The sequence below is a fragment of the Oryzias melastigma genome, linkage group LG13 (assembly GCF_002922805.2).
Source record: "Oryzias melastigma strain HK-1 linkage group LG13, ASM292280v2, whole genome shotgun sequence".
Classification (NCBI taxonomy): Eukaryota; Metazoa; Chordata; class Actinopteri; order Beloniformes; family Adrianichthyidae; genus Oryzias; species Oryzias melastigma.
The window spans coordinates 7,790,172-7,815,922 of record NC_050524.1 but is presented as its reverse complement, the minus strand read 5'-3'; the positions used below and the strand labels follow the sequence as shown (position 1 = coordinate 7,815,922).

Genomic DNA, 25,751 nt, shown 5'->3' with positions numbered 1-25,751 from the left:
TTTATATACCCTTGGCGGCCGGTGGGACATGATATGGACGGCCCAGTTTAGACATCGTCCAGTCAGAGCTGCTGCCAGCCGGCGATCCGCCTTGTGGCCGCCCAGATGTCGCCCAGATGTCGCCCAATTTTGTAATAGCCTCATCCCTGTCTGTCACTAGACTGCCACCACGTGCCTGGGCAGCTACTGACCAATGTCAAATTTAGAAATAAATTGTTGTAAAATTTTTACTTTTTCTTAAAATCTCCACGGTTGCTGAAAAACTTCCATTAGGTCGCCGTGCAGTGGCATTTTGGGATATGTGACCTTAGTCTAAGAAACCACAAACAGGAAGTTACTACGTGGCATCGCTGATTAAATTATGACATTGTTTTTTAGTATCTTAGTTTTTTCATATGTGTCTTCAATGATTTCATACTTATAACAGTGTTATGATTATCCAGTATCACTTCATGCCAAATAACTTTCGGTTGAAATGATTGAAAAACGTCATCATCCAATCAGCATCGTTCATCCATAGTAACTACTTTTTTCAGTTATTCTATAAAAGAAAAACGGAATAAACAGAAATGATATGAAACAAAGATGAAAACCATTGTTTTTTTTATTATTATTTGTTTGACTTTTTAATTGTGATATGTTTTTGCGTTTAATGATTTTGCACTTCAGGGCTACCGTACATTTCACATCAAGTATTGTTGATGAGCAAGTTCCGATGAGAGCATGTTTGAGATGATTTCCTGTTTGCTTGTTTAATTGCAGTAAATAGACTCAGTTTGCCTTGGTTTGCACTGGCTTTTTGTTTATGTGCAATGTTGGTTTTTTTCTGCACATGTGTACTCTTTGGACATGAGGTCTGGGGGAAGACTTCCATTGAACCAGCAGATTTTTCTGCCCCACTTTAAGAAGTCTTGGCGCTCCAGCCCTCTCATTAACTCCCAAAAAGAAAAAAGAAAAAAAGAAAAAAGGCTTGCTCGCACACTGTGGTGCTGCGGCTCACCACGCCGCTGTTTACAATCCCCTTCACTTCAGCTTGGATTTAAAAAGTGGGGTGACAGGGAAGCAGGTTGCAAGCAAATTTTGATGGAGCTGCCAGGTTTTTCCGGCTGGATAATTCTGCCAAAGGACCACCATGTCCTCATTTTTAAAGGGCTTAGCTTCTTAGAAACACCAGTATTTATGATGTGTATAATATGGAGTGTGATTAAGGTGAAGACCGTTGGGGTTACTCAGTTTTTATGGAGGAAAATCTCCTTTTAAACCCACATCTACAGCAAATACAGCAAGCAGCTATTTTCAGTTACAGGATTTAAAAAAAAAGAAAAATTCCTGACGGTCTTTCTTGCGATTTGTCCCCTTTGCAGTCTCATAAATCCAGACACGCTCAAATTTAGACGGTGGGAAGAAAGGAGGCGTACAATACAAGGGGATGCCGCTCAGATCTTTTCATCTCAAACGCTGGCGAGCCAAAGGGCAGAGATGTCTCAGAAGGGGCTAATTGGAGGCGACATAACTGAAAATCTCAGTGGGCTGTTGCACTGTTTTTTTTTTTTTTTTGTCTACTGTCACCTGCAAAGAGTGTGGAAATATTCCAGGCGGGTAGCGGGGGAAGTTGAGATGTTAAATTAAAACCTGATGATTGAAACAGACTCTGGATGTAGAGCGGGGGATGGGAATCCAAATTCTTCTCCTTCCCCCACGGCTTCTCCCTACCCCTACATTTAGCCCTCCAAACGGAGAAGTATGAAAAAATAGTGTCTTCAAATTTGGACGTCACTTCCCCTCGATGATGTCATCAAAAGTTGTGCTCCAAAAATTCATAACATCGGTTTTATAACTTGAAAAAGTCATGCAAAAGCAAAAACTCATTACTTAAATCTAAACTTTTAAATGTGTTTCTCCTCCGTGGGAAAACAAGGCAGATAACGCCACTAGTGGACATAGTCCTAAGTCTCTACGGCCTCCCCTTAAAAAACAATTTCGGACACCACTACCGCTCCAGATCTCCCTACAGTTGGAGGGGCAAGGAGAAGAGGTAGGGGTAAAGGAAGAATTCTCATTTGGCCTTAGTCACAACTGCCCTTAAGGGTGGATACGGGCAAACCTGGACGTGGCACACCAGAAATATCAAGATCGTAGACCGCTTGATTGTGAATCTATTGGGCAAAATGTTCTTGCACACTTTTTTTATGGGCATACTGTGGAGAAAACTTGGGTAAAGTAATAGGGGTGAGGGAAATAATAGATTATTAGATGCATTGATAACGATCCGTGCAGCGTTTGCGCATGGTCAGTAAGGAGCCAGTACTCGCACTTTACTAACGACTAGAGTGTGGCACAAGGGCACCGAATGACAACATCACTCGTTTGTTATTAGTGGGTGCAACTTGCATTATCCTCACAAATAGTTCACGATGTACTTACCACACACGACAATTGATGTCCCTTGAGGTGATCGCAAGTTAGGTTTAGAGATTTGAGGAAATATGGCAATGTGCGATATTAGCAAAAAAATGAACAGATTTGCATTGAAGTGCATTCGTTTTGTGAAAATAAAAGTCAACATAGCTTAAATTGTCCTCCAAATCAGGGGTACCCAAACTTTTGCCTTAGTGTGAACATTTTTAAAAACATAAGGTAAACATAACGTTTTCCAGATAGCCACACAAAGCCAAACTTTAAATAATGCATTTCTGTAATCTTCCCGGAAACAAAGATACTAAAGCATTTTAAGAATAAAGCCAATAAATGGTCTATCCTCTCGCGTCATAGTTCACACTGCTTAAGAGCTCCATTAGCTTGGTCAACGATGTGAAGGGATGCATCGGGTTGGTCGAATGCATAAAGGATTTTTTTTTATTATTTGTTAAATCAAGCTGCCATGAGATGGTTACGCACGTGTGTAAACATTTAAGGTAACAATTATTTTTACAATTAGCCTATAATGTTCCTACTAGACACCTAACGTCCCTACCAAATCCGAGTTCCTAATTGGTCAAAGTTGAACTGTGTTTAGCTTTTGACATCGTTTTGGAGCCTCAAAACTTTGAGTTTTTAGCTCTTTAACAGAGTTTTCATTGAAATTGTGCTTGAACACGTATTACAGAGGAAATATAGCTCCTGTCTGTGACCCTCTTGGGACCTGGGCGACCCAAGGTACGTTTCAACCCCTAAGTCATTCGTGATTTGCAGGAGTGGAGAAGGGAAGTAAACGTGATGAACAGCAGAAGTGAAGTGGCTTCGCTGTCTGATGCTTTGTGTTTTGTCTGATCCTGTTGTGTAGCACTAATGAAGAGCATCTTGCCAGGCAGGGGGAAATCTCTCTGCGGGCCGCCACAAATACAAATGCCAAATTTTCCTGTAATTCAACTCACTCCCACAGAAAAGATTAGAGCTGAAAGGACGTATCGGAGCGCTTTATCTCATTAGCTGCTGCTCCAAATTTGCACAGCGAGTATTGTTCCTGGTGTTGTTGTTTGCCTCTGTTTCCCCCACTGGTTTCTCCACCACACTTTGAGCATGATGCTGTTTGGGTTAGTGAAGCACTTTCTGGTTTTGCAGAGGCTCCACAGTTGAATGCTTCAGTCATTCACAGATTCCTGACTTGGATTTGGTTGTCAGGGATTTGCCCCCCTTAAATGGGCTTTTGGGCGCCTCAAACCGAGCTGCACCCAGCGGGAAGAAAGTTCCTGAACATTTGTTTTCATCAACTTTGATTCCGGCTTCCCATGTAACTGTTTCTACTTTGTATTTCCCTTCAGCATTTGTCCGCTGACGGGGCGCCGTATATTGCACTGACAGTTTGCTATTAGATTGCATCAGGACGGCTGACATTTTGACAGTTTTCACGATTGCCTCAGATATCAACAAGTAAATATTAGGGATAGCGCTGGGAGCCCGAGGCAAAGTCATTTTCCAATGTTTTTACAAGACGCCGCTTTCATTCTTAAATAGTTCTGACAGGCAGCGCCTCCTAAAACTGAGACACCTGATCTGCTTATGATGTGGCTCAGAAAATCTATGGGATTATCTCTAAAAAACAAGTCACACTGGTGAAGTCGGGGTTTGAGAAGCAGGCCCACATTGCAGACTTTGTGCAAAATGATTCCTGCTTAGAAGCAGAAAGTTAAGTTTAAAAGACTCCCCCAGAAACGTATAACTAGACTGCATGGTTTGGGCCATTGTTCCCTGCATTTTGTTGTTGAGATACTTTACTCTGCTGGATTTTCCTGGCTTTTGTTCTCATTGTCATCCCAACTTTCACTATCCCTCATCCTCACGTTGCTTAAAGTGCTGCAAGCTTTGCACAAAAGACCTTAAAGACAGGTTTAAAGACCCACTCTGATCATCCTTTGAGTTATTTTAAAAGCATAAAAGTGGTCTTTTAATTATGCAGTTTTAGCCTGAATCAAATGACTTGTGTCGTTTATATTCATTTTTTATTATATATATATATATATAATACAAATGTCATTTTTGACAAAGCTCCAGACCTACAGTCATGTGAAAAATGACTATACACCCTATGAAATCCTGTATAATTTCACACATATTTGGATACATACGCATTTAATATCAAATGTAATATCACTGAGGGATCCAAGTAATATAGCTTTAGCTTTTTAGCCTATTTAAAAATTTCTATAAAATGTCATTTCAAAAGAAGGGAATTTATTCTTTTTAGACGTTTCACACTTAAGACACATTTAAGGGACTGATAAATGCCACAAAAAAATGTCTTAATTATGCTGAAACATAGTTATAGGAGGCAGGAGGTCCAACTTTTGACCTTCATTAAAATCAGAATTTCTGTTCAGATTTTTTTTCTACAAATAGAATAATAGTAATGTTTTAGTTTGATTTTTAAAAATAATTTTCAAAATAAGATTGGACTTTGATATATTAACATTTTTTAAGACAGAGCTAATTTTTTAATGTGAGTGTCCTAATTTTTTCACATTTTTGATTCTGATTCATCAACTTGTAGACGACCATGTACGTTTTTGTTTTCCTCGTCTGAGCTGGACTCTGGTTCAAAACTGTAGGATTGGATTGCTCTAATATTTCTCGCCATTAATGTTAGGCTGGGGGTGTGAAGGGCTGTAAGCTAGTGGGAGAGTGCGCAAACAGATGGATGACGCGAAGTAGGGACGGGCTTATCCTCAACTCAGAGGGAAATTTCAGATAAACTTTTGTGACCCTGTAGAGACTATGTTCTAGAAAATAACAGTTTTTATTTTAGTTTTGGCTAAAATCGCCTTTAAAACAGCTCAAAAGATTATCAGAGTGATTTAAACCTTAATTTTCTTAATATATATGTTCTCCATCATGAAAAGAAGAACATTAACAATCCCCATTTTTATTGTAGTGGGTTTTTAAAAGCTGCACATCTCTGACAGTTAAGGCATTCTTTAGCTTAAATATAGAGATTCTAGTGATAGCCATGTGCTCTGAATTTACTGTGACATCTGAAAACCTCCTCTGAGACAGTCTGATTCAGTTTATGTGACTGCTTCATAGGGATTCATACTGTAGATTTGTGATATAAGCAAAAAAATCCCTAAAGCCCTGTAAAATTGGCCCTAAAATGATAGATGCTTTTATTGCATCGGACGTCAACTCCGAGCACTTTATTTCAAAATGTTCCACTGAACTAATCAGTGTTGTTTCTCTATGCAGAATAAGAAATGGGCTGTGAAATGTGTGTGGAGGAGGAGCAATCAGATAAACAATTTTTGATTTAAAAAATGCAATGTATGAAAGAAAGCAGTAGAAGATACTTCAAAACAAGTCTGAAATCCTTCAAAATATTGCTTTGACCTGCAGAGAATGTCAGCGCAGCTTAAATCATTTTAGCTGCTGATAACAATGTCAGGCAATACAGCCGCTCAAAGCTGGAGGGTGTCGGCTATATTTTATCGTTGAACTGCTGAGTCCTCCAAACCGAAGGTGAAATAACAAGACAAACTCTATGATGCACGGCGGCCCCGCGCTTGGCCCTCTTTTCTGGGAGTTTGTGAGGACTTCTTATGAACTGCTGCTGCTTCAGAGGAGCTGCAGCCTTATGAGGTGTTGTTTCCCGCAGGGATGCGAGGCGCGTTTGAAATAACCGAGTGCAGCCTCGTCTTTAAAGGAAGGTCAGCGGGGAATCTATAGAGTCTCATTTTGTCTGTCATTGTTGGGTGAAGTGAGGAGAACTGCTCGCACTTTGTGGAGGAAAATTCAATGCCATCACCGTGGGATGAGCATGAATTATTGAATAGAGGCGTTTACTGTGTAAAACATAAAATATTAGTTGAGAGTTCTGACAGTTCTTTCATGAAAGGAGATCAGAAAATGTGGGTTTTCTCGTGCGACTCCTCTCCCGCGTGAGCTTTTTCAGAGCAAAATGACAAACTCATGATTTATTCAACCCACAGTTTTTCGGTGGCCATTTAAAAGGCTTTAGTCTTTCTTATATTATTCATCTAAAGTTACACCGAGGAGTGAATAAAGTTTGTTGTGAAAGATGAAACCCACAGAATTTGTGCCACAGTTTACACAGACCTGTTGGCAGCTCTGCTTGAGCTCACACAACCTCCACTGGTGATGCAGTTGAACGGAAATAACAATTAATTGGCTGTGTTGAATTCTGGGACAGATTCACAGTTCTGGTTGATTGGCTGCGTTTGCCGTCAGCCTCTTTGTTAGCCAACTGCAGGTCAGACTGTCAGTACTTGAACAACGTGAAGCTGCTAGGATGATCTACGAAGAAAAAAAACATTGTTTTTTTTTTATTAATGATTAGTGCTGCCCCAAACAATTATTTTAATAGTCGACTAATCACCAATTATTTATTCTGATTAGTCAACTAATCGGGTCATGCACAAACTGGATGTAAAGCACACATCTTAATCATCATAAGCTTTAAACTTACTAAAACTAGATATATAGCATTACCTGTGATAAAGCTAGCTTGAATGCTGTAAGCTGCATTTGGCCGCTAAAGAAGCTTGTACTGAAAAAGCTGAAAGTGATAGCTAAAAAGGCTAAAGTTGATAGCTGAAAACGCTGAAGTTGATATCTAAAAACGCTGAAGCTAAAAGCTGAAAGCGCGGAAGCTGACAGCTAGCAAAAAATATTAGTTAAATGATAATTAACCTAAAACCCCTAAAAAAAAGCCTAAGTTAGCAAAAACAGCTAGCATGCAGCTGAAATATAAGCTAAACTCCAAATTAGAGTCAAAAGAAAAAAAATCCTTAATTAGCCAAAATAGTTAGCACGTAGCTGAAATTTTAGCTAATCTCCAAATTAGCCTAAAAAACTGAAAAAAATTGTAAATTATCCAAAATAGCTAGCATGTAGCTAAAATAGTAGCTAAACTGCAAATTAGCCCAAAAAACAAAACAAAAAATCTTAAATTAGCCAAAATAGCTGGCATGTAGCCGAAATATTAGCTAAACTCCAATTTAGCCTAAAAACTAAAAAAAACCTAAATTAGCCAAAATATCTAGCATGTAGCTGAAATATTAGCTAAACTCCAAATTAGCCTAAAAACTAAAAAAAACCTAAATTAGCCAAAATATCTAACATGTAGCTGAAATATTAGCTAAACTCCAAATTAGCCTAAAAAACTAAAAAAAAATCCTAAATTAGCCAAAATAGCGATCATGTAGCTGAAATATTAGCTAAACTCCAAATTAGCCTAAAAACTAAAAAAAATCCTAAATTAGCCAAAATAGCTAGCATGTAGCTAAAATATTAGCTAAGCCCAGAAATAGCCTGAAAACCTTAATAAATGCCAAAATAGTCGCATAATGCCATTATAACTTTCAAGTTTACTACACTCTGACTCTGTATAATATAAAGTAACGACTAATCAACTATTAAATTAGTTGTCAATTATTTTAATAGTTGATCAGTTGTTGATTAGTTGACCAATTGCAGCAGACCTATTAACGACTGATGCTAATTCAAGTTCAGCACCTTCATGGTCTCCTCCATTGTTCCAGCAGACACCCCGTCACTCTCAACATGCAGCACTGCAGAGGCCAGCTGAAATTAACTTCGGGTTGAACCTCCTCTGTGGCTCAGAGGGTGTTTCAAGGACACGAACGTGAGTGATAAATAGGAGGACATGTATATAAATTACACTCGGGCAGCCTTTATGGCATCCGTAATACTGCCAGGGGCCATTTGGCTCCAACTTGTTGCCCTGCTTCAGAGCCGTAGCAGCACAGTCTGGAGCTTTGTCCTTGTGTCAGCTTTAGGAGCTCTTGCCAGCTGGATCCGGCCCAGGCCCAGAATGTGTTCTTCCACTCCCCTTTTTTGACCAACACCACTCATTTTCGGGAGCAACAGGAAAATGAAATCCATCCCAAAAAAAGATTTATCTTTCCTTGTGGAACAGCTTTTTTAAGCTCTGTGTTTCGAGAGGTTCTTGTCAAAAATATAGCAGTTATGTTGGGTGAAGTGAGTTTAAGTCCCACTCCAACAATATTTTTTTCTATGGTAAAATTGGTCTTTTAATTAAGACATATTTTCTACACAACGTCCTCATTAGAAATTTGCCTTTTGGGTTGTTAGTGTGGAAGTTAGCCTACATTAAAATCCCAGCATGCCTTTGTTTACATACCTTCCCCTCTAGCTTACAGCAAGGATAAGCTACTATTAGTGTGCATGAAAAAAGGTGAACAATATTGGAGCTATCCAGCTGTACAGTTTTGATCCAGATGGCAGCTCAGACGAGGAAAATGAAGATGTCAATGGATCTATTTGTCTTCAAGTGGAGGATTTAGTTTCTGTGTCACAAACCTGAGCGTTTTCTAACCGTGGATTTTCATCTGCTCCTGATCCAACATGATTTGAATAAGAAAATACTCAGAAAGGAAGTTTTAATCTTAAATTATTTTAAATATATCCTCCATCATGAGGAAAATGCTACAAGAATATGTTAAAAATACTGAAAAGATGGTTTTTAATAGTTTTTAATTTTTTACAGTTTTGTTCCTGCAACTGCTGCTTTAAGATGGCTTTAAGGTGTTGAATTGGATTCAATACTCATCCCACAAGTCAGAAGTTAAACCCAATTTGTTTGGTTTGAGAAATCATTTTAACCTTTTAAAGCCTGAGACGTCACCAGGCTGTTTGACGTACCATAGCTCTTCAACCATTTTCTCAACCAACATAAATCTTATTCTGTCGTGGAGAAAAGTGCTTTTTTATTATTATTTTATATCAGCTATGCACCGATATGCAACACATTACTACTGTAAAGTTTTGCATAACAGCACAAAGCTGCGTTCTTCCACCACAGAATCCACTCCATTGATTGCGTTTATGGTTGAAGAGTTACGGTGGTTAAAGAAATGTAAACACTGGGTAGAAAATGTTGAAATTAGTTCTGGCTGCCACTAGTCAAATATTAGCTGTCACACACGTTTGACCCATCCCATGGGGGAGGGGTAAGCTACAGACACAACCGCGCTCGGGAACCATTTGGTGGTTTAAGCCCCCCAATCCAACCCCTTTATGCTGAGTTTCAAGCCAGAGGCCCTGGGTCCCGTTTTTATAGTGATTGGTATGATTCGGCCTGGATTTGAATTCAGGACCTTCCAGTCTGGTTGAAAGACAGCCTGAAAACAGACCAAATGTAAGCTTCAGGACTCGATCCGGACTAAATTAAGCAGACTCGGTCCAAACCAACGGTCTGAATACACCCTAAATCAGAGCTAATTAAATGACCCTTCTCCAGATTTTTGGGACTATCAGGCACACTTAAAATCCGCCTTATAATGTGTTGTGCTTTAAGTATGAGTTCTGGTTGTCTAAGTGCATCTCTTGATGGATTTTTGGAGCATTATGGGTAGTCAGGAGCCTTGCAGAGTGATATGAACAACTGTTTGTGAATGAGTGGCTTAAAGTTTGATGCATCTTTCACACAATGTGGCTTTTTATTCGAAGAATACGTTACTTTTTAAAATGTCATAACCAGAGAGCCTTAATGGAGGGTTAAAAAAAGCCACATGTGGCCCCAAGTTGCAGACTCCTGCATCAGGAAGTACGTCTGAACGTGCATCTCTATCCACGATCCCAAACTTATCAGTATTCCGTCCTCCACTTTGCCCTGCCAGATTTGGGAGATGATGATGAACTGCACTGTTTCATCTGTCATGTCGGAACTGCATAAAACTAATGAGATTGCATCGGCCCATATGTTTAAGCGAAGGCAGGCGGTGTGGACAAGAGCTCGGTGTAATGGTGTTCAGAACACTCTCTTGCTCTTTATTGCTCACGTTTCCGGTCTCTAATGGTTATAAAGTGGATGTCTCTTCCTTTGGGTTGATTGATCACCTAAAGTACGGACCACTCTTGCACTGTAATGCGCTCATTCAACCCAGCGGCAACTTTTTATTTTTTTTTATTTATTTCCTCGACATGCAGTTCACTCAAACCCCTGCCGACTTGTCCACAAGGGTGCTGGAAGTCAGACAGCTGTGAAAGGTAGCCTGTGTGCCAGAGGCAGTCTGTTCTCTCCTGTGTTCAAGTCTATCTTTACTCTTTCTCAGGATCAACCCTCTCTCCTCTTCTGCTGCCCTCGCTACCTTACATCACTTCAGTGTAATTTCGCTCTGTTTTTAAGGACCCAATCCAGTAAAAATCATATTTTTTAATATGTTCTTGTGTGTTTTCCCACGATGGAGGACATATATAAAGAAAATTTAGTTTAAAATTGGATTTCAGAGTATTTCTTCACTCAAAATGTTGTGAATCAGGAGCAGACAAATAAAAAAAATGCATGACATAAAAGATACTACGGAAAGCCACAAGCTCCATTCTTTGTTTCATTCAGATATATGGAGGATGGGAAGGGGGGCGGGGTTACTCCGCACCGACCGCCCATAGCTCAAAGGTGAATTTCTATTTAACTCCTGCTGCTCAGTAGAAACTATGTCAGAAAAAATCGAAAGTTTCAGATTTTGGCTAAAATTGGCATAATCATAATTATCATCAAAATTAATCTTATGGGACTTTAACTTTTATTTTTATTTTTTTCTAAACTAGAGCACTTCTGAATTCTGTACAATCTGCATGTTTCCCCTTCATTTCTCATCCTCCTCTCCTCACAGTGGTTGGGCTCACCTTTGAACGCTGCAGGCAGACAAAAAAAAAGGGCTGGACTTTGTGACCCAAAGGTTGGACTCTGGTTCAGCCTGAAAGATCGAGCAGATTAATAAAAGCCAATTGAGTCAGACAGTAATAGAGAAAAGGTCGGAAAGTCAGGCATCAGCGGGGATTTCGCTTTGTCAAACAGGAAGTCTGGGGAACCATCGGATCGGCAGAAGGGTTATTTCAGTCTAGCCCTGTGTTAAGTCATTGTTTTTGCTGGTGTGGCAGCAGGCGTGCTGCATATCAGGCTGTTTCTTTTTTGTCAATGAGAACAAAGCTGGAGCAGGAAAGTGTCTGGCATGTTTGCATTCGTGCCCGGCATTAATGCAGTTGTAAAAACAGAGGAAATGAGCTCCTGACAAATGTAGGCAAATAAATTTGGGGAATTAATAGCGTAGCGATTAAGCCATTAGTCGAATCAATGAGTTTGAATGATGCACAGAAAACAAACCAATGGTAATTTCACTGTTGCTTCACAGGAAGAAATCAAGCTCAATCAATGTGCAGAGTATTATGATAAAAGATATCATTTTAATTTATCATCTTTCAATCTATTTTCAAAGTGTTTTGAGTCAAAATAAAAATAAAATAAAAAAAACTTGTTTTCTAGGACTGTTTCTGCAGTTTCTGCTAGAAATTTGCCTCTGAGTTGTGGGCGGGACCAGTAACGTAGAGAAAAGCCCGCCCCCTTTCCACCATACATCTGTTTATCCTGCTTGTTAACAGCCCCTCATGCAATGAGATATATTGCTAGCCTGTTACCATTGTTCAAGATACGCAAAGAGCGGCACCATATTGGACATGTCAGTAAACAATGAGATACAATTTAGCAAAATGACCATAAAATGCTTAATTTTGGTCTGATTTTAAAAGGAAAACGCTCATCACAAATATAAAGCTCAAGTCAAGGTATTAACGTTTTTGTACCAAGTCCAACAGATGAACGACATTTCAAACTCTATAAATAAATACGTTATTACATAGAAACCTCAATATATACCTGATGCATGGTTGTTATTTTATTCAAATCAACACACAGGTTAAGATTTATAAAAACTGTGTTTATAAACGGGTTGGGTGGTGAGTCGACGTCGTCACAGACCACTTGCTCCGGCTTGTTATTATCAAGCTGAAATCCAAATATTTCCATACATCACATGTTGGCCCGGGACTCTTCGCTCGCCACTACTGAGGAAATCCTGGTTACTTTCTTTTCCTCCGCTTAGTAATCTTCTTGCCAGTGGGTCGTCTGGACTGATCTGTGGTCTAACACGAACGCAAATACTATGGTCATCCTCCATAAAACCAAAAACATTGGTGGTCTTTCCAGAAAATGTGGAAATAGTGCGAAGTTTAAAGCTACTATTGACTTTGAAAAGATGACAAGAGCAGCCTAAACGTTGACTATTAAGAGTAAACTCACTCAGATCTTCCTAAAATGTTTTCTAGAAGTTCTCTTTTTGTGCAATTATAACACAGCAGTAAACAGGCATCCTGACGTATCCAATATGGCGTCCAACTTTGCGAATTCAACAAGCTAGCGTGTCATTTCTAACCTATATAATTCATTTCCTTCACAACCGTAATCTAACATTACTGGGTTAACAAAACTGGCAAGCAATATTGGAGCTATCCAGCTGTACAGTTTGAGCCATATACCAGCGGGAAAATAAGGACATACGTGGATCTAGTCGTCTACAAGTGGATGCATCAGAAGGAAAAGGAGCAGGGAGCTTGTGGCTTGCCGTAGTAACTTGTACAAGTTTTTCAAACTGCATTTTTTGTCTGCTCCTGATTCACAACAATTTATGTACAGAAACACACAGAAATTTAATTTTAAGCCTAATATTCTTCCTCCATCATGAAAAAGTACAAGAACACATTAAAAACACCATTTTCATTGGAGTAGGTCTTTAAAGCTCAATATGATCCAATAAAGTTGATTTAAAGGCTCTCTAAAATCACATTTGGTGGTAGAAACTGCAAATCATTGAACCTTAACTAAAGTGGAACTTTTAATAATAATATTATTATAAACTGACATTTACAACTAACCAAAAAAAAAGCATGTTTATCTTAAAAAATACAAGAAATTGTTTTTAGACAATCAATTCATGCATTTTTTCAATTGATATAGTTTTTTTCTGATTTAAGATTAACCTATTTCATTCACTTGATTATTTTAGAATCCCTATTTAAGTGTAGTTACTTGTCTACAAAAACTGTTCACAATCATTGTTTTCTTGAACTTAAAAAGACAAAAAGATAGTTATTTACACATGTCAGGTCTTAGCCATCAACACCCTAAGGTGTGAATCACCACCCAAACAGATGCTTCCCAGATGGGAAAGGCGGGAGTCTTCTTTGTTACGGGTGATACACACAGTGTAGGATTTTATTGTTTGTGCTTGTACAACAGTGAGCAATGCTTTAGTCACATCCAGGTACTTTTTATAAAGATGAATGTGCACCGAGATGAAGGGGAAGCACAGATGCCTTCATCACTACGTGTTGGGTCTTAATTAGAGCTGAAGCGGATGATGGAGAAACCTGCATTTTATCAGTCAAGACCGACTCAGAGGCCATAATTTGGCTGAATAAATGTATAAGTATGGATTGGCTCTGGGTCCTGTGGGATCAGGTAGTTTGCTCAGTATTCATGTGGTTTTTTTACAGTCTTGCAGCCACCATGCCTTTAATACAACAGTTAATTATCCCGTTCTTCCTAGTTAGGGGTTTGTGGGGTCAATACAGCTTTTGTGCTTCATCCTGGTAGGTCAAATTGCAGGGTGGTGAGAAAATACTAAATGGGTGTTTGCAGACAGACGTACAACTAGTGAGGCTTCAGAGAACAAAGAGAAATACAAATTTGTCGATGGATTTCAAAGTAATTGGCCATATTTTGCCTCTTTTGCCTCCAACTGTCAAGGCAGTCTTTTAAAGGCAAGCTTGCTTTTTATAACAAGAGGAAATATAAACTCTTACATTGGCTGAGTCAGAGAATATTTTCATTTGTTAATGTGTCATTACTCAGGACGGCACAAAATCTTTTACTTCTACATCCTAAACAGGGGCTAAAGTCCCACTTTGATGATCTTTGGAGCCGTTTTCAAAGCAGTAGACTTTTACTTATGTTTATGCCTGGGCAGTATGGCCAAAAATAAAAGCTCAAATTTGTTACACCAATTTTTATTTCCAATTTTAATCCATTTTTTTTCTTCCTCCCTTTATTTTCTTTAAGAAAAATTAATAACATGTGTTTTTATGTTCAGCTTTTGGCAAATCTACTTTCTACTGGGCCGGATGCCCTTCCTCACACAACCCAGGGACCGGCACAGGCAGACCCAGACTTAGGACCCCCCCAAAAAATGCAAAGACACAATATATTTAACGAAAACTATTTTATTTCAACATCTAGTATGGATGATGACTTGAATGCAAAGTTCAACTAAATGCAAGCAGTAAAAATCTTTGTCAAAACAACGCGGCTAGCTTTAGCGTCTTATACATTACAATACTCCACTTAAGGTTTTAACAATCTTTAAACAGATTTGCTGTATGCAGGTTGGGGATGCGGTGCTGAAATTGGTATTGTTTGGTACCAGTTTCACATCATCAATTTTTACCGGACCGATAAGTTTCAGCCTAAACGGTATTACTTAACGGTACTGGTGTAGCAGCACGACAACAGCGCGGAAATGGCGTGCGCTAGTTTGTTTCAATGTGACTAAAGTTTTGTTTATAAAATATAAGAAATTTAAATAAAAAAGGAGGGAAAAATGAGTTAACACTGTTAAAAACAATAATCAAATAAGATTGATAGGCTGAAAGTTTAAACTTTGCCTTATTAATAATACATTTTTAATATGAAATATAAAATGAGTTAAAAACAACATTATGAATTTCTCATTTCTACCGTTATTTTCTTTGAACTGAGGAGACTATTTGATATATTCTGCATTTTGGTCCTTAATTGCACTGTTCATTTCAGTTGTTACCTTAAAGTGTTTGTTATTGTTACAAACACACGATTGATTTTATTTTAATGGTGCAAAGGATGTTAAATTAACGCATTGTGTTTTAATTTGTTCTAAAATGAAAGGTTTTCATTTACATAGTTTTTTATTTATCTTCTCCATCCTTGTTTTCACACATAGAAGTATCGATAAGATTACCAGATCGATAGTTAGTATTGTTAAGAGGAGTCGTATCCATAAAATCTTAGTGGTGGTTGTTGCTCCAAGTCTGAAGTCACAAAATCAAATCCTCTATAGATATAAAGAAATTTGTCCTTTTCTGGGAACAAGCTCCTCTTTGCTAGTTTTCCCTTTTAACGACTGCATGTACAGAGAAACAGGTGGGCTGACTTTACTCCCAACAGTGGAAGCCAAAAGAAAATCGGGAAATTCAACCCAGATTTTCCCAAAAATAATTGTACTCAACAAAAATTGAAATTTATAAATAAACTTGATTTTTTACCTAGCCCTAGGAGAGCGACAGAAGTGCATTGGAAATTAACCTCTGAGTTGTGGGCGGGACCACTGGCGAGGAGCAACCCCACCACCCTTCCTGTTCACATTGCGGAGAGTGACTCTTCCACTAGCTTACAGCCCCTCACAAGCAATATCAGAGCAATCTACAGTTTTGACCAGCTTGGATGGGGAAAACGAAAGAAACACAAATCTAGTTGTCTACAAGTGTACGCACCAGAATGAGAGCAGAGTAGGGAACTTGTGCCCCCCCAATCGTATTTTCTGTGTCATCTTTTTCAAACAGCCTTTATTCCCCCTGATTTACAACAATTTTAATAAAGAAATACTCAGAAATTCAATTATAAGCTTAATTTTCTTCATATATGTCCTCCAACATGAGAAAAAGCCACAAGAAGACGTTAAAAACACCCTTTCCATTGAGCCGGCGCTCAGTCGCTGGTCGCCACAATCTCACAGATCAGTTTACAGCTGAGGGACGGGCTCCTGAGACATTTGTCGGCACCCTGCGAGACACTGAGGACAGGTGAGGAAGTCGTAAACGGCAGCTGAGTATGGGGTCAAAGGTTGAAGGGGTCGGACTTACTGTCCTTTCACGACCTGGAGACAGTAGCCGCATGCCTGAGGGAGACATACTCTCTTCAGGTTTGAGTTGGTTCCTTCTTGTGTCTGGAGTTTCAAGAGAGTCCCTATAGATAGGTTCGCATGTGGCTGAGCTTTTAATGACCCGTCTGCTGAGACCTGGGTCTGCCTTTCCTGTCTGCCTCAAGGAATGACAGTAATTTAGAGAAGCTGCCCAAACTTCAGCTCCAGACAACTCTAATGAGCATGCATCAATATCAGTTTAGTGGTTTGAATAACAATAGAGTCAATTATCGTTTCCTTAACAAATTCGGCTCATTTACTTTACCGCCAAAAGGACAACTCCCTGAAGACTTTTTGTTTGTTTAATGATCAAATTAAAATACCCTCGATTGGGATAAAAAAAAAAAATAGGAAAGCTCATGTCCAAAAGCTCCAGTAAATAAAATCTTAGTCGTGCAGGACAATAAAAGTTAGTTTCATCATTATCAGGAAATGATATAGTTCTAAAAGTGCTGTGTGAAAATATGTCCCCGGGGAAACGAAAGAGTGCATACCTTAGTTTTTTAAAGCTGACACAAGCTTAAGTAATCACTATTTTTGTGTCCCAAGGCTGTACTCCTGCAGACTGTGGGGAGTTTGTAGTGTTTGGGGGGAAGTTAGTTTTGCTTTACTTCCCAGGCTCTCATTCCAGCTGGTCAGCAGCAGTTGGGTGGGCTTTTCCCACTGGATCTGGTTTCCACGGCAGCACGGGTTGCACCTACGTAGAAGAGGAGAGGGTCAACGTTTGGAGAGAACTCTCAGTCTAGTGATGGTTGGGGGTCAGCGGTAGAAGATAAACAAGTCAAGGCATAAGATGCTTTGGGTTTGAGAGGCGGCGGGTTGCTTTCCGCGCAGTAAGTTCAGCTCCCAGAATCTATTTTTTACTCTCCTCGGGCAGATTGTTTTACATTTAGCCGGCCTCGTATTGACTCCCCTTTGGGTGAAACGGAAAGGGAAAAAGTTTCCAGGAGACGCTTCAAGCCACGAAAAAAAAAATAAAAATAAAATAGCTGACGAACGCACACACAAAAAAAAATGGAGAGAAGTGTGAACTTAAAACGAGGTGGCGATGCAGGAACTCATTTCCAAATACATTGTAAGCATAACACAACGCTTCTGGAATGTATAAATAAGCTTCTTAGAGTGACTTGCAAGAGGCTATAAACAGGACAAATGGCTGTTCTGCCCATATTTGTCCAATCAGCAAGAGTATGTGGCCGTGTGGAGGATTCTTCTGGGACAACATGGGGAAATAACTGCACAGAATTAAAGTCCTATTTCCATCATCTTTTGATCTATTGTAAAAGCGTTCCCAGTGTTTTTTTTAATTATGATAATACTGTTTTTAGACAAAATCAGAAGCACCTGTGTCATTTTCTAGGACATTGTTTCTGCAGAGTGGCAGAAGTTAATAGAAATTCACGTCGGAGTTGCTGGCAGGACCATTGGCATGGATCAACCCGCCTGTTCTCTATAGCTGAGAGCTCTTGTTACATGTTCTCGTGGTAGCTTGCAGCCCCTCACATCACCAGCTTAACACTACCGGCACGCAATATCAGAGCTATCTAACCTAACAGAGTCCAACATGAATCTAGTACATGGATCTAGTCGTCTGCAAGTGGATGTATTAGAATGGAGCGGAGCAGGGACCGCTTGTCCCGCCCACTGGATTTTCTATGACGGTGGAGTAGAGGTTCAGTAGTTGACATCTGATTGGACAATCACAGGTTCAGTTTTCGACACTTCTGGTGATTATACATTGGCGCCATAGACAGTATATAGAGAGAACTGGAAAGTTCTATCCCCTCCTCCCTTGTTTTCCAAATAAGAAGTACCAGAAAGCCAAAATCCCATTGACTTCTACTGAAAAACAAACAGCTATTACTCAGTCATTATGTTTGTTAGAATAACCATTCTTGCTCTGATATCTCCTTTTAACATGTTCTTGATAATCCTAATTGTTTTTCGTGATATATGTTCCTTATCACAAGTTATTTAAGTATACAAAAGTATGTGGTGTCCGTAAGCCCCCACCTCGAACGTTTGAAGCGTTTTATTGACGGATTCTCCCAAACCCGCTTTCAGTGGAAGGGATGAGGTATTTTCACAAACTAACTCCTGATTTGCAAGAGTGGTTACCATAGAAATGATGACTCAGACTGACTCAGACCAATCACTACTTACTAACGTCGTCCGTACCGCGGAAAAATGGCGATTAAATTGACTTCATTTCGTTAGAACCGGAATTAAGGCGTTTTCTATTGGTGACATCACATCTTTGCTTTGTCCATCTCTTTATGTCAATAATTGGCGCCAGTGTTAGGTAGTAGAGCCACCATTAGTGTGTGAATGAGACTGACTGTAAAACGCTTTGGGCCTTCTACGGAAAGCGCTTCATCTACCATTTACAAATGCAATATTTTTACACATTTTTGTTGTATCTGCTATTGATTCACAACAATTTGAATAAAAAAATATCAAGAAAACACATTTTAAGCTCAATTTTCTGTATATATGTCCTCCATCATCAGAAAAAGGCCACAAGAATATGTTAAAAACACAGATTTTTATCGGAGTGGGTCTTTAACTGAGATTGGAAGCAATTACATAAAGTATTGAGCAGGAACAGTTGTTGCCATGAATAAACCAGTATTGGAGTCTTGCATTGACAAGTAGGGTCATATGCAGCTCAGAGTTCTCCTGTCCTCAGAAACCTTTTTTTTTTCCCGCCTCACCTGTTGTGGAGCGCGGTGAACATTAGCCAGACAATCTGCCCACTCTTCCACCTCCGCCCACACCTGCCACTTCTATGCACTTCATTACCATAAGTTGCATGTTCTCTCTTGAGTGTTGCTTTACTCCTTGTTCCTGTCCTTTCTTCGCCGTTGTCTTTTATATTTTATTTTTTGCACGTACAACAACTTTAGCAGAAAAAGAATATAAAGCCTTTTTTTTTACCAGAGGGAAGAATAGAACAAAGATCCTTTTGATCCAGCTGACTGACTTCCCTCTCTGTTCTCCTCTGAGTTTAGTTCATTGTGACTCTGCTGGTTTGGCGTCTCCGACATTATGTGCTCCCCGCCGCCACGAAGCCCCGGCTCCGATTACAACGAAATACTGCAACCAGTTATTCAGGCTCTGATTTGGATTCACAGCCAGTCTGGACTGTTTAATCACATTTTCCAGCTGTGAGGTGATGTCTCTGGTGGGAGATGGTGCGGACGCATGGAAATGATTAAATATAGGTTACTGTCAGCCTTTACGGTATAATGAAAACAACCAATCTCCACTCAATAGCTCCATGATAAAGCAAGCCTTGTCCGCCATCATTTGTCTGCTTTGTGTTGTAGCTTTTATATGAAATCGAGCCTCCCTATATTAAGTAATCTACATCCATTCAGAATAGGTTCAAATGTATGTAATTGTAGCATTGATATACACTCAACCAATACTTTATTACATTTTGATAGTGACCTTTTTGCATTCAGAACTGCCTTGATTCTTCATGGTGCAGATTCAACAAGGTACTGGAAACATTCCTTAGAGAGTTTGGTCCGTATTAACCTGAAAGAATCACACAGTTGCTGCAGATTAGTCAGCTGCACAGCCGTGTTGCCAATCTCCCGTTCCACCACATTCTAAAAGTGCTTTATTGGGTTGAGATCTGGTGTCTGTGGAGGCCATTTGAGACCAGTGAACTCATTGTCATCTGAGACGATTCCAGCTTTACGATATGTCTTATTCTGCTATCAGGAGATGGGTACACTGTTGTTATAAAGAGAGGGTAACAATACTCAGGTAGGCTGTGGCGTTGTAACTGTGCTCATTTGGTGCAAAGAGGCTCAAATTGTGATGAAAAAATATCCCAAACACCATTTGTTAACACAAACCGAGATGGATCCATGTTTTCAAGTTTTTGATGCCAAATTTTGACCCGACCATCCGAATGTCGCAGCAGAAATGGAGACTCAATCTTCTATTGTTCAGTTCCTGTGTGAGTGTTGTAGCCTCAGCTTCTTGTTCTTAGTACCCACTGTGGTCTTCTGCTGCTGTAATCCATCTGCCTCTAGGTTGTTGTGCGTTCAGAGAGCAGTTGTAACCAGTAGTTATTTGAGTTACTGTTGCATTTCTATCAGCTGGAACCAGTCTGTACATTCTCCTCTGACCTCTGGCTTCAACAAGGCATTTCTGCCCACAGAACTGCCACCCACTGAATATTTTCTCTTTTTCTGACCATTCTCTATAAACCCTAGAGCTGGTTGTGGGTGAAAATCCCAGTAGATCAACAGTTTCTGAAATACTCAGACCAGCCCGTCTGGCACCAACAACCATACCACGTTCAAAGTCACTTCAATTCCCTTTCTCCTCCATGCTGATGCTCATCTTGAACTGCAACAGATCGTCTTGACCGTGTCTACATGCCTAAATAAATTGAGTTGCTGCCATGTGATTGGCTGATTAGAAGTTTATGTTAACGAGCAGTTGCACAAGTGTGCCTAATAAAGTGGCCAGCGAGTAGGATCCAGTATTTGCATAAAATCCTTGTATCTATTAAAAATAAGTCTATAAGTCTATTGCGAAGCCCCTACTTTGGTGTTATTGTGTCATTGTACATCCAGTGCGTGGGCAAATTGCCAAGAAAGCTGGGGGCTTTTAAAGGAGACAACTTAAGACAAGGGGTGTCACCTATTAAGGTAAAGCGGAATGTAGGATTTCCAATTATAGAGCGATTATATGTAGAGTCAAGCCCTCGGGAGCTGAGCCGTACCAGTCTGCTGCCACTGATATCACTCTCATCTTCTTATCTGCTGCTCTGCCAGCCAAGACCTGATCGTTACTGAATGTGTAAGTTGCAAAAGTCCATACAGTAATACTAAAATGACAGTCTTTTTCTGCAATTCGCCCCTAGGGCTTCCTCTGCGTTCTTTGTCTCCTGTCTCTTTCCCAGAAAACAAAAGGTGTCACTTTTAAAAGGACACCATTTATAATTTTACCTTAAACTGAATTTGTTTTATTCATAAGCCACCAGTTTCACGTGATTGTTTCAGGGCAAACATGTACAAATACGATCAAATTAAGCCGATTTTCTACTCATCACTGGACTCCACTGAAGCGGTGAGAAGCTGAACAGCTCCGACAAAGGGACAGCAGGTTAGGAGTCAATGTTATTTTGCTAACATCACAGGATCTCTCTGAGAGCTGCCGGATCAGGAAGTGAAATCCTCCAAAGCCGTTCTGCTCTACGTGTTTCTGACTGACCGTGATGCGCGGCACCACCTGACATTTGGAGATAACCAAGGAAGTGTAGGCGGAGGGCCCGAGCGTGAGGTTTGAGCACTCGGCTTCACTTGTGATGGATGCCCAACAGCTCGTCATGTGCAAAAAGGGAGATAATAGAAGCGGAGAAGTCACCGGTGCTTTGGCATGCTGATAACACAGATCAAACTGTCAGTCACACAGTGAAGTGGACAAAGCAGGCTTTCTGTACTTTTTTTGATATCTATACTGGTGTCTTTTCCTCACAGCAGGCTAGAATTTTTTTTCTCAGCAAAAACTCTCCAGAGTAAGTGGGGTGTAATAAAGGAAGGTTCGTTTTGCACCAGTCATTTTATAGTTTTCGCTCAATGTCAGCCAAACAACAGCGGTACCAAGGTTATTTTGAAAGTCACCCAGTATACCGACTCCAGCTGCATGCACAAAATATCAATAAAAGCAGCCGCAGCTATTTGGCGTCCAGAGGCTCCTGCAATACCCTGCCGAGATTTGGAGAGTAAACGTCCATTATTACCTCAGCATCATGTCTCCTCGCCTTCATTGTGTCGGGAGCTCAGCAATAATTTAGCAGCTACTTTTAGGCAATTCAGCCGAGATGAGTTCGGCATTATTTAGTCGGCCAGACAAGCAGAGAAACAGCTCAGAGGCATTCACTTTGCTGCCGATTAGCATGGGAAATGTCCTCTTGGATTTGAGCGGGGTTTTATTATGGTAGGTGTGGAAAATGGCTGATTAGATGTTTTTATCTGAACTTCCTCGGCATCTTCTCTTGAGGAAGAAACTGTGTAAAAAATGTTTGCCATTTAAGTTAGATGTGAATCCACTGGAATTTCGTTAATTGTGCAGTTTGAAGAACATGTGTTCTTTTGCTGTCGTCGGAAATGTACCCGGTGTTAAAGGGTTAAGTCATCTGTAAATGTTGAATCGATCCACTCTGATAATAAAAAATGTGTTTTTGGTGTTTTTCACATGTTATTGTGACATTTTTTTTAACATGGAGGGCATGTATAAAGAAAATTAAGCTTAAGATTATATGTTTGAGGAGCTGTAAGCTAGTGGTAGTGCGTGTAAATAGCGAGTTCTCGGGATCTGTAAGGGGAAGGGGGCGGGGTTGCTCTGGGCTACAGTCCCGCCCACAATTCAGATAAACTACTGCAAAACGTCAAAGAAAATGAAAAATTTTGGCTAAAAAAACGACCACTGGAAACACTTTTAAATAGATCAAACGATGATCGGAGTGGGATTTTAACCAAAATCAATTACGTTGTTTTTCATTTTGAAGATGTTCTTCATTTTGATATGGGACTGAAGTATTAATATGACTGCCTGTTATCATGCAAAAAGGATTTAAAATCCTTGCAAAGGAAAAACTTTGAACTGAAAAAGTTAAAAGGACTTTAAGTAAAGCTGACTGCTCGTTTTATTTCTTCATTTTTTTCATAACTTTTAGGCTTTTTTGTGCATTATGCAAATTCCCCAATCCTTTACCGCTTCTGAATCATTCTCCCTGAAGAAAATGCATAGTGAGCTAATAAATATTAGCTGGTAAATGCACCGCTTTGTTCTTTGTGCTCGCAGTGAAAGACTCAGGATCAAAAGACACCAGACTTTTAGGAGCCATTGTGTCTTTTCTCTGGTGAATTGCGAAGCCTAACCTGAAATCTTGTGCGGTTTCCGACAAATCAAACACAGATAAAAGGGAGCAACGAAACCGAGGTGGGGTTCTTCAAATGTGAAAATGAAAAGTTTCCTCTCTGAAATATAGTCAGATCTTCCTCCCGGGGTTTTGGACAAACATCCTCTTTCGTCAACGAGACAACAGCTGAAAAGAAGAGCGTGCCTGTGGAGATTTAGAGGCGTTTAAAGGTTTGTTGTCTCTGAAGGCAGAGCTCTCAGACAGTCATTCTTCAAACTGCTTATTGATGGGCTCTCAGCAGGGTGTCGCTGAGTCAGGAATACACCTGTCCTGAACCGTCTGATCAAAGCCCAGATCTGTCAGCTGGAGGCCCTCCAGTGTCCCTGTGATGAGCTTTGAGTTTGCTCCCCTTCCCACATCCATCCCCCCTGGGGTGTCACCCAGGAAGCAAATGGTAGTGGCGGGAAAAGTCGATTGGGATTGGGGTTGGGGGGAAGGGGGGGTCCTGCACAGCCACCAGATCCAGGATTGTGACGGGAGCTTATGCAGAAAGTGCTGATCAGTGAAAAGAAATGTGCACGCTGTCTCAAGTCACATGCAGAATAGCTATTTAACATTTGCAGAGTGTTTCTTGCCGTTCCAGACATCTGCATTTTTCAACTGAAGCATTTTGCTCATTTCCCCCCGACATCCAGCCATTGACCTTCCCCTTTTGTCGTAAAATTCCTGCAGGTGATTGATCGCGTGTCTAGCAATTAAGTCTCCCCATCAGCACCCCGGCTGGACGTATCATCCCCGTCTCAGCTCTGTGTGATCATTAGCCCTCTTTGTTAGACCTTGAGCTTAAGAAGTAACATCTAAGCAAGGGCAGTGTGCCGTGCGCAGAGCGGGACTTGTGATTCATTGGCATGTATGCGGTCGGCTCCATGTCTTCGGGGGAAGAAGTAATAGGTGGGGGCGGTGATGAGAACGTGGTGAAAATGGGCCACTGTCACTTGAGTGGCTGTTAATGTAGGCTTTCACTGATGATAAGAAACACTGGGGAAAACGGTCTGTTGTTATTATGTACTAATGGAGTGCAGAGGGTGAAGTGGGGTATGATACGAAAAAATCCGCTTTTCCGAGGAGTGTTTGTACCTGTTCTTAAACTTTGACAGCCCCCGTATTCTTGTGTGTGACATTATCTCATATTCTTACTGTACTGCTACATTGTCTGTTCAGCTGAGAGTGATGAAACCCAACCTCATTATCTTTATCTCCACCTAACTCCTGCCTTAAATCATTTGCTCTGGCTTAAAATGTTCCCACAGTACAAACTTGGAACTTCATATTGTTCTTTTTCATTTTACCCTAAGTTGGAATTCAGACATGAAAAATTGATGGTTTCATTTTGGGTATTTTTGCTCTGGCTGGTTTGGTTTATTAGAGTTCAAGTCCTTGGATAGACATTTTTAAGGAGATAAAATTAACCTTGGTACGTCCTTATAGGCACAGTGTGAACTTTAAAACAATCAGGGTTTTAGGCTTTAGTCACACCTGCCTTTATTGGTAGATAGGGGCAAACTTGTACAGGGCATGGAAGTGGCCTGCTTGAAATCGCAAAGTCATAGACCGCTCAGCGAACACATAGAGTGAAAATGTTCATACACCTTTTTTATGGGAATGCTGCGAGTGACAGGTCATGCATGCAGCATTTGTACGAGGTCAGTAAGAAGCCAGTACTAACGACACCTTACTAACGACTAGAATATGGCGTAAGTACGTTATTAGCGAAGGTGAATATAAGCCGGAGCGGTCTGCAGCGGCGTGCCGGTAAAACAGTTGGAGGCGGAACGCCGCTCCAGCTGGAAGGAGATCAGCTGTATGGCTGGTTTTTGTTGCATAACATGACAGAAGCTGTGGTCGCGCTTATGAAAGAAAAAAATAAAAATAGACACTCAAGCTGTGAGCCGGTTCATTTGGATGTTTGCGTTGTTTTTGGTGGCGCATCGACTCTGGATCTCACTCTCTCCCCAATTCATATTTTTTTGACTTGCTGGCTGTTCCCATTAAATCATAGGTCTCCAACCTCTGGGCCGTGAACAGTAACTGGTCCAGTACCGGCACATAGAGCTCACCGATACCCTAACCTGGTTCATGCCCGGACCCAGTTCGTCGCATCCGGTACCACGTCTGGTACCGGTTCGCATCTGGTGTTGCGTCCAGTACTGCGTCCCGAGGGGTCGGAGACCCCTGATTAGCGTCTGTGGCCCAGTACCAATCGGCCCTCAGACCAGCATCGGTTCTCGGCCCAGAGGTTTGTGACCCCTGATTTAACAGCCAGTAAGTTTGGGACACTCAAAACGTCAGAATACGTCTGTATGTGACGAGGTGGGAGTGAGAATGCGTTGCAAAGGGACACCCAGACTCTTGCCCGGTCAACCCAAAAACTTGCAGTACCCAAACGGATGGCGGTGAATAAGGATTTAATTCACTTGCAAGTGAACCCTGCTACAGTTCAGTGTCAAGACAAATGCACATGGACCAAAACAGACCAAAGAAATCATTCACATTTTAGTTGGAAAGTGAGTACCAATCAC

At 40.5% G+C, this 25,751-nt stretch overlaps 1 protein-coding gene across 1 annotated transcript in view; it reads left to right on the top strand.

Annotated features, from left to right (window-relative positions):
* Window positions 1–25,751, top strand: part of LOC112149916 (LHFPL tetraspan subfamily member 6 protein) — a 73,221-nt gene that overhangs the window by 2,671 nt on the left and 44,799 nt on the right. The gene's annotated exons all lie outside the window — the stretch shown is intronic.